Consider the following 10,396-nt stretch of genomic DNA (forward strand, 5'->3'; position numbering starts at 1 on the left):
TATTTAAGACATAAGTCTAATGTGAACATGGAATAATCTCCTCAATATAGTCCTACCAAACCATACTTAGATCCTATATGCAATGATGTCAGCTTAGGACAGAGTCTAGGCTCCTAAGGTTTGCATGAAAATGTAGCTGACATATGTTAGAATAAAGACTTAGATTATATAAAAGCAAAGCAAAGGCATAGATTCAACCGGACGAAGACGAAAGTCCCATCTCGGTCATCAAAACTGTGATCATCGCAAAATTTTCCTCTCTTTATGGTTTCTCTCTCTTCCTTCTCTTTTCCTTTTCTGACCTCTATTTCTCCTTTTTGAATGGAGAAATGAAAAGACAGAAAAGAAAGAGAGAAGAGAAAAGAAACCCTTTTGCGGGGTCTCACTTGACCTTGATTTGAAAATATTTAGAAAATAACTTGCCCCCGTTTTGAAAATATTTGCGGGAAAATGGAGAGACGGGATTCGCTCGTCGGTACGAGGTTCGACTGTTCCTGGTGCCTTTACCAGAGGTAATCGAACCAAGGATCGAATCTATGCCTTTTTGCTTTGCCTAAAATATCATCTAAGAATTTATCCTAAAGATCTAAATGCACAAAGAATCATGCTTGTGCAATATAAGATGTATGCTTCTTTTAAAAAAAATGTTTTGGAAATCTCCAAGTTTTCTGAGATAAGCTTGATGATGGAATGAAGAATTTGATTTCTGAATGGTAAAATCTAACTTAGAACTTTGAAATAGATCTGAGAAGTTCTACGTTTTTGAAGTAAATTAGAGTTGGAAAAAAATAAATCTTGATTTTGAAAAAGAATGATTTGAAGCTGAAAATGAAAGAAATGAAGTTTCAAAGTCAGAAATCGACTTTGAATTTGGATTTTAAACTTGGATCTAGGAAAGGAAATGAATATTTAAAATGAAATTTGAATTTCAATTTTGAAATCAGAATGGATTTTGAGAAATCCAAATGATATTAAAAATAGAAATGGATTTAGGAAGTTCGGATGAGATCTGAAAAATGGATTTAGATTTGAAATCTGGTAATGAAGTGGATTTGGATTTGAAAGTTGGGATTTTAAAAAATAGAATTGGAGTTGAAAGTTGGAATTGAAAATAGAATTTGATTTGAAATTTGGAATTCAAACCAGAAGTCTGGATCTTAAGATGGATTTGGATCTGAAATCTGAGATCCAAGACGGAAGTTGGGTTCTAGATCCTAAAATGGAATTGGATCTGAAGTCTGAGATCCAAAAGCAGAATTGGTTTCTGGATCCTAGAATGGAATTGGATCTGAAGTCTGAGATCCAATGTAGAGTTGGTCTTTGGATCCTAAGATGGATTTTGGATCTTTAAAATGGGTTTAGGATCTGAAATCTAAGATCCAAAAGAGATTGGGTTCTGGATCCTAAAATGGAATTGGATCTGAAGTCTGAGATCTGATGATGAAGATTGTACTTGGAAATCTGGATCCAAGTTGATATAATTTTGGATTTGGGCTTTTGAAAGTCCAAATGGGACTTTTGAATATGGATCTGGGTTTTGAAAACCCAGATTGAATTTAAAACTTAGAAAAATTTTGGAATCAATCTCAAAGCTTGGATTTTGAAGATAAGAAAATAAACTTGATTTTGAATTTGGAATCAGAAGATGAATCAGAAATTTCAAAGTTAAATTGAACTTTGAAATTTGATTAGAGTTTTGAATATAAGATGAATTTTGGAATTTCAAAGTCAAATTGAACTTTGAAATCTGATTTGAATCGGAATTTTTGAATATAAAATTGAATTTTTGAAATCTCAAAGTCAAATTGGACTTTGAAATGGAAATCTAAATCTTTGAAATAAGATAGAAGAATGAATTGAAATAGAGATTGAAGAAGGATATTTGAGATTACTTGGATTTTGGAGAAGAATTTTGAAAATATGATGTTGTTCTATCTTAAATGATGAAATGAATTTAAAGATTTTGAAAATTGATTTCAAAAGCATATTTCATTCTTTAAATGAATTAGAATAAGATTGAAAACATAATGCATCCTTGACTATGGTCATTGAATGTATTATATAATAATCTATATTTAAATTCAAGTGAAGAATAAAACACATTTTTTGGTGCTTTTATAGAGTTTAAAATGAAATTAACTCTCAATATACCCTGACTATGGCCATTGGTATATATATTGAATCAATTTTAGATTAAACTCTGATAAAAGAGGAAAACATTTAAAGAAAATATGATGAATTTTGAAAAGGATCCAGTGTGGATCCAGTGTTATTTTATAAAAGATAAAAATCCTAAGTTTTGTTTACATCCTGACTATGGCCATTGATGTAATACATCAGCTTAGGATTTAATTACCTCTTACAAAATGGTGCACATGTCATTTGTGTTCTCATTTGTGAGACTTTAAATGAAGAAAAATGATGCAACAATGATATTTGTATGCTCATTCATTCTAATCTAAAAGCTGGAAATATAAATTCTCATTAAGGCCTAACTTATTACAATACATGAAATTGAATGTACAACTCCAAATAATGATATTTTTCATGTATTTCCTGCAAAACATTGGTTAGTATGGAAGATAGAAAAGAATTTGCACATATCACATGGATTTCAAAAATGCCAATGTAAAAAGAAAAGTACTCATATGTCAAGGTATCTAAAATCTAAAGTGTGGAAAAATCAAAAAATGATATATGTCTATGTACATATATACGTGCATATATATATATATATATATATATATATATATATATATATATATATATATATATATATATATATATATGTATAGGTGGAATGGTGATATAAATGGCATTTATGAATCTAACACCTACAGGGTGGGTGTGATATTGTGCAACAGTGAAAACATGTGCAGGAAATGCAAGAAATGTGCACAGGCGAAGTGGGTGCAGCAGTGAGGGTGGTGGACAGCAAGTTGCAGGAGGTATATGTAACAGTGGTATAATGATATGAGTATAGGTAAAGGCAGTGTGATGGAAGTGTACGTGGTACAGGCATATGTAGTAGCAGGAAATGTTATGTAGCAAAGGTATGTGGCTACTGCTGTAGCTGCAGTGGGCACGAGAAATGGTGGCCGGTGGTATTGGCAAATAGTTGGTGAAATATAACAGCACACAGGAAGTGGTGCTAGAAGCGGATTTGATGTTACATACAAAAGGGGTGAAAGGCTGAAGACATCCAGCTGCAGCAATGTCTAGCATTGCCACAGAAAGTCATGGTGGAATCATGGTGATACTTGGTTACTATTACCAAAATGGCACCATAGTAGTGCTTTAAGCACTGTCATAGGTGCGTGGAAGAGGTTAATTACAAATGGCTGGACAATGTGAAATTGGCTATAAAGTCATGGACTGTAGCAGTGGATATAATGCTACACGGTGGCTGGACAACTACGGGGTGCTGAGTTGATGTGATGGCATGAAGAGATATGATAAATTGGGTGAAGATGGTGTAGGATGGTGTAGTAAGAGGTTTTAAACAGTATTGCTGGATGAATATTTTAATTTGCAGAAAGATGCAAACGTGAGGCAGATAAAGTGGATGATATACTGATGATGTGTGGTAGGCTACACAGAGGTTAGGAATGTGTAGTGGTTAAAGAAAAAATAAAAATGTTGGAAGGTGGATATGGCTGTGAACATATAGTAAGAAGGTGAATATGTGTAGGAAAGGTGCACAAAGTGTGGCCATGAAGTGAGGAGCAGCATAGTGCGCTGCTGTGTAAGTGAAACGAAGTTGTAATAATGCAGAATGTGGGTGGAGCTGTACTATGAGAAATGAAGAGACTGTTATAAATGCCGCATGCATGTGACATTCAGTAGTGTATGCTGGAGAATGGTAATGAAGTGGGGGTCTTACAAGCTTTTTGAGTTACCTTTGAAAGTTTCACCATGGCTGCTTTGAAGAAATGTTTGACTACCTCCTTATCTGACACAGAAGTAACTTCTCCCACTGTGGATTGTAACCATCCGCCACTGCCTTCTGATGGATTCTCAAAGACTTTGAACAAGTCTAACAAGAAATTCTGAGAGAAAGAGCTTAATGCCTTCAGACTGGTGGCAACGATCTCAGGAATATACAAATTTTGACCCCTTCATACAGGTACACTCATTTCATACAACTCTCCATCAAGATGACCATTGTTCCCCGTGACTGCTGTTTTTATTCTGCTAGAAACTCAAACATATTATTCCACACAATTCAGATTCTCATTGCTGCAACCCTCCTTGAGGAGGCAATCTGCCCAACATCTCTGACTTTTACTTCAGCATTAAAGCTGAATTCAAGATAGTTTGAGTAAAGTAGCTTAAATGGCCACCAACAGCATGTTGCTTCAGTGGAGGGAATAATCAAACATTAGCTTCGAACAGATATCCAGCATCTAACTGGAGAGAAAGAAGGTTTAAGAAGTTCTCCGGTGCCAGGGCACCAAGAGCTGATCCAATATATCTGTGTAGCTCCTTCCTGTGAGAAGGATCTTCATCTGGAAATTTTTGCATATCAAATAGGCTCCTAATGATTCCTTTCTTCAGGTATGATGATGAGTCCCTTAATTTATCAATCTTAATGAAGGGATCTGAAATGGTAAGTCCCAGACTGCATTGTACTGATAACCAACCGAACCCTCTATGGAAGCATATATATATATATATATATATATATATATGGGAGTAGGAGCAGACCTAATTGTGCAACCATTCAGACCCATCTGGAGCTGACTAACCCCATGCTTGATCAAGGTCTCAACAATACATAATTCTATGGTATTGTTTAATGCCTCTGTGGTGACATAGGTAACCTCTATATGCTTACGGGCCAATATTTTTGTTTTCAAACGTGCTGAATATAATGGGAATCTTTACCACACAAACATCTCTACTAAGGGACAGACTCTCTTTGTTACAGCAAGGATAACACATACCCTGAACATCACCTCTGTAGCTGATTTTCCTTCAGTAGGTACAGACAAAAACCGAAGAGCATACAAGATCTTGCAGTATTTTTTTTTTTTTGGACAACCTCTGTTGGACTAGTATATAAGGCATACAAAATATTCATAATGGTTCTCGTGACAATTGGCTCCCCAAGATCAATAAGTGGCTTGAAGTACTTAACAGTGTTGGGTGAAGCTTTTAATGACATGAGGGGAAGGCAATCTTTGAGAGCATTCAATATGTAAAGAACTTCCACAACTCCTTTTGTTCCATCAGGTGCAGCCGTAACAATGGGGTGGCCAAAAAAAAAAAGGGGAAATAGTGCAGGGAATATTGTTGTGGGTAGGTATATGTAGGGGTTAACAGGGGATAATATAAAACACAGAAGTGCAAAGTGATATGTGGAGGAATGCTTATGAAGATGGCTGTGCAGAGTAAGTGGTTTATAAGGTGGCGAGGTAATGGAGGTTTTAGAATGCCGTGAGCTACAACATATGGCTGATGCACATGGCAGGAAGGGAGTTGAATAGTGCACTTTGCAGAATGTGCAGGGAGGTTGTATTATGCTGTAATACTTATCAAAAAAAAAATGTAGGAAATATTAGATGATGTTGAAGTTAAATACAATTAACGAGATGATGAAAGATCAGGATAAAATGCCATGAACTGAATATGTAACACTAAAATACATGAATGTGATGAAAATATCAATCATGATGATGCTACTTAACTAAAATCTATGATGTAATCAAATGCAAAACGTAAAGGTGTATGTACATGCTGAGGGAAAAGAGAGAGACAGAGAGAGAGAGAATATATATATTGTAACAAAATTGAGTATGCACAGATGCTAAGACAAAGAACAAGCAGGGGATTTATGAAACGAGAGCATATAACATCAACACATATGGCAACGGGACTCAAGAAACGAAGGTCCCTATTTATGCTACAATCGAACATAAACATCTATTGTACTTTGAAGCATAAGAAGGAATACTAAACAAAATCACTAAAAAAAATAAGAAGGAAATAACGAAATTAACACGGATAACGTGATTATGATAAGAGGTGATGGGGAAAACCCAAAAGAGATGCTGATACTGAATTGGGGTAATGGATGACATACCAATGTGAATATAAACAATGCTGTGCAGGTTTGGGATGTAAGACATATTGGCAAAATATGGATGCTTAAAACAAACAAACCAACGAGGATATGACAAACGAGATGTCGTGAATGCCGTGACATAGGAAATAATAATGCAAATTGGAGATTGACAAAAAAAAGAAAAAAAAAGCACAAGTAGGGAACCGAAAATCACTCAAGAAATCAGAACAGAAATGAGAAATTGAAGTCAGACAGAAGATTGAAAACCCCCCAAAAAAAAGGGTAAATGAAATTGAAGAGGCCAAGTGGATCGGTGATGCCATTGTGAGGCATCACTGGTTACCCACATATAGGGTTGTATCCTATAAAGTGAAATTGAAGATTTAACTCAAAAAAAAAAATCGAACTAAGCATAAGAAATCGAAATACAGGTAAGAAATGGATAAGGAAAACAAAACAAAAGACCTACTACAAGCAGGCATCCAAAGTATGCTAAAGAAAAATTCATGAAGAATTGTCGAAAGGACGAATAAAGCGATGTTGGAATATAGAGATTCCACTTGTTGTTGCAATGGGTGAGCCGATCCTGCTATATGCAAATTGATCTCACCCTTTTGCCTTGCAACAGAAAATATGAAAGGATCGAAGCTTAAAGAAGAAATAGAGAAAAATTCTATAGAGGATCAAAGAGGAGGGAGGCAGTGGCTTACCTGTGGCTTTTGAATCCCGATCAGCTTTCAGCCGCTGGAGCTGCGGGGTTTCTAAAGGGCGGGAGAGATCTTCCTTCAGTGGGGATGAGAAGCACCGGAGGAGAGAGGGATCGAGAGAAGGGCGATGGCAAGGTGGATAGGCAAGGGATGAATGAAATGGATCATGGAGGGGAGGCGAATGATGGATCGAGAGGGGGGTTGTGGATGGGCTGAAGACCCCCTACGCCTCTTGTTTTATAACAGAAGGCCATTACATTTTTTACAATGAAGGTCCAAAAAAACTTTTAAAAACTTTGAAAAGTGGTTCTCTTTTAAGGATTTTCTGAAAAGATGGCTTTAAGAGAGAAAGTTCTAAAAAAAAGGTTTCTAAACAATTTTCAAAAGAGTTTAACTGCATATTTTCTGAATTTTTGGATTTTTCTTCGATTTTCTTATTTTTTTTGTTCTTTTCTTGAAATTTTAATATTTTTTATATTTTTTGAAGACAAAATTCTAAAAACTAAGGAATTTGACTATTTTTTACAAAATTTCAAAAATTTTTACAAAAGAAGAGTTCTTCTAAAAAGTCAGGGTTATTTTGGGGAAATTTCTTCAGAAGAATGGGTTTGGACCCGAGTTTCGAGAAAATGTTCGAGTTTTGGAACTCGAATCAAGAAATACAACATGATGGATCCAAACGAATGTCGGAGGGACTGTCCGAGCTTGTTAAAAGGTTATTTTTGGTAATTTTGAAGATTTTGATTTAAAAATTGGGCAACAAAGTTCAGATTTGGATCTGGACAATGGATCCAGATCTAAAATCAAGTCAGACATATAAAATGAATTTAATTTCAGTAAAACTTGAGAAATGAACTGGAATTTAGATTTAAAAGTGGTTCAATTGCTCAGAAAATGATATTAGGGGCAAAAGGGGAATATTTAAAAGATTTTGAAAAATTTGGGGTGTTCACAATCATGCGATTGCTTCCATTTTCCCTTTGCTGTTTTCCTTTTCATACACTGCAATTTACAGACTCCATAATGTCAATATTTACATCTGCACACTTCTTAGCATGACATCCAGTCATGATCATCATGTTTGACCGCATTGTATCAATGTGATTACTATTGTGAAGCACAAGAGATTTGTAAATATTACACGTTGTCCTCATGGTTATATGGGGACTTATCATCTGTATATCACCTAGAAAAACACAAGTTGCTGAAGTATTCATGCCCACAGTGTATATCCCCTAAATATATATATATATATATATATATATATATATATATATATATGCATGACAATGGTACAAAATCAAGACTTGTTAGGGCATTGAAAGTTATTTGAATCAAGTGTTACAAGAAGTGGGGATGCTCAAGGTCAAAAGGCTGAACAATTGCATCGCCTAGGTCCTTTTTTTTTAAGGACATTATTCAGTAGCAGCGTCTCAAAAGCTTTTCTTCAAGAGGGTTACTAAAGGAGGAGATACAAAAAATAGAAGTTATTATTGACATCTCTATCCAAGTTTTAATGGAGGAAATACCCTCTGGTGCTGATAACATGTTGTTGTATACTCAATTGGTAAGAATTGAGAGATTTGCATATCTTTTAGCACATTGATGGCGGATTCAGTGGTTAAGATAACATGGGAATTCCCAAGGGATGTCAAACTTGTGCAAACATGTGTTTAATTAGTTAGCATGATCCTTATTTCCCCATCTTTAACGTTGATTTCCCAGGGATATCCAGGTGAAATTATCAAGGCATCTTAAGCTTGTTAAATGACAACTAAGGTCATGGCCTGACAGATTCATGTGAGGCTTTATATTATGATCTAACAGGTGAGTCCCAACTACAAGAGATTAATCCAACCGTCGCCACCAATCAGTTTGTTTGAAGCAATTTGCGGCTGGCAGTGCAGGTAAATCACCTCATCACCTATATTTCACAATGACAAATTTCCTAATATCAGTTTGGCTTCCTATGTATTGTATATCATTGTTCGTATTAATATTTCACTTACCAGGGCAGATGGCGTCACATGAAATTTCCCTCTTGAATGTATCCTATTTCCAGTCACTTTCCCATACAGATGGGTGCTGACACAGTTTTACTATTCTTTGTAAGGCAACTCGCCTTATGAATCTGTGGATATTTACTGTGTATTCAGAAAATGTGTCAATTGCCATAACAAGTTGTCAAGTCTTTCACTATGTCTGGTGTAACAATATTGATATGTATTCACAGTTTGCTAAGGGTAAAAACACGATAATTATATTTGAAGAACAAAGCTGCGGCGCTTGATGGGCATGATTTGTTAAAGTCAAACAGGGAGAACGATTCATGAAGAAGATTGATTTGCTTAACTGTAAAGTGCAGGGACCACAGTATGATGAATTCTGCATATCCGTTTCTACAACATTTCTTTTACTATTCTGCACCACTCTTGCACAACCATCCCACATTGTCATACTTCCCTGTTAAAACTATATACACCATTTTTACCACCTGTGCACGAACATCCTTAGATCCCATCATTAGTTCTTCCTGTGTTATAGTTATAGTTTGCATCTTGTTTCTTATTCTACTTTTCTCTCATGTCATATATCAACATAGCCCAAGTGCAATAAAATCTGTGATTATTAAGATGGTCTTTCATGCTACATTTTTGGTTTGGTATTGTTTCATATCGAGTTCAGCTGAAGTGTGAATCAAGATCCTTGTGATATGGGCATAAAAGATCGTTAATGGTTCCGTGAAGACTTAACCAGTTGGAATTATACCATCGACAGGATTCAGTCAGTTATATGTCTTAGCTTATTTTGAAGCACTGTATTGAGTACTAGAAAATAAATTATCCTCTATGTCGACTATGTTCAAATATGTTTTCACCTGTAAAGTTTATGCATTCAGATAATCAGTATCTCGGTGTTCTCCCAAGAGTTGGCAAGGAAACAGGAAAATGTGAATAAGGAGATTATGAGCTGAAGTTCTAAATGTGTTAACAGTGAATCAGCTGGTTGCTTCATGGTTGTTATCATCACAACATTTTTACTTTTGCGAGTCAAACTGACCTTTGAAAAAGATTTTGAAAATAACTCGCCTCCGTTTTAAAATGCGGGATAATTCCGAAGAATGGGACTCGCTTGTCGGTACGAGGTTCAACCGTTCCTAGCGCCTTTACCAGGGGTAATTGAACCAAAGATTCATTGTGTGCTTAGCTTTGCTCAACTTGTCTAAATCATGTTTTATTTCCTAAATGCACATAGAATCAGGCATGTGCTATGAATTTTCTGAAAAATGCAGATTTGAAAACATGATGTTTGATTTGAGATTTGAAATACTTGAAAAAATCTTGGAAAATAAACTCTTTGAAAATCGTGCATCATGATTGAGATACTGTATTTGAGAAAGTGAAAATCGATTTCTGAAGAATCTAGAGGTTTTTGTGAAAATCGATTTTGAGAAATGTGAAATAGCTTTGGAAAACTTGATTTCTTTGAATTCAAATTTTGAAATTGAAAATATAACTTAGAAAATCAGGATTTGGAACTTGGGAAATACTTGAAATATCCTTTGAAAACTCAATGTTTTGAGAAAATCGTTTTTTGAATAAGACTTAGAAAAATTTTGAGA

Source organism: Nuphar pumila, chromosome 1, assembly GCF_984573655.1.
Source record: "Nuphar pumila chromosome 1, dmNupPumi1.hap1.1, whole genome shotgun sequence".
In the NCBI taxonomy this organism is placed as follows: Eukaryota; Viridiplantae; Streptophyta; class Magnoliopsida; order Nymphaeales; family Nymphaeaceae; genus Nuphar; species Nuphar pumila.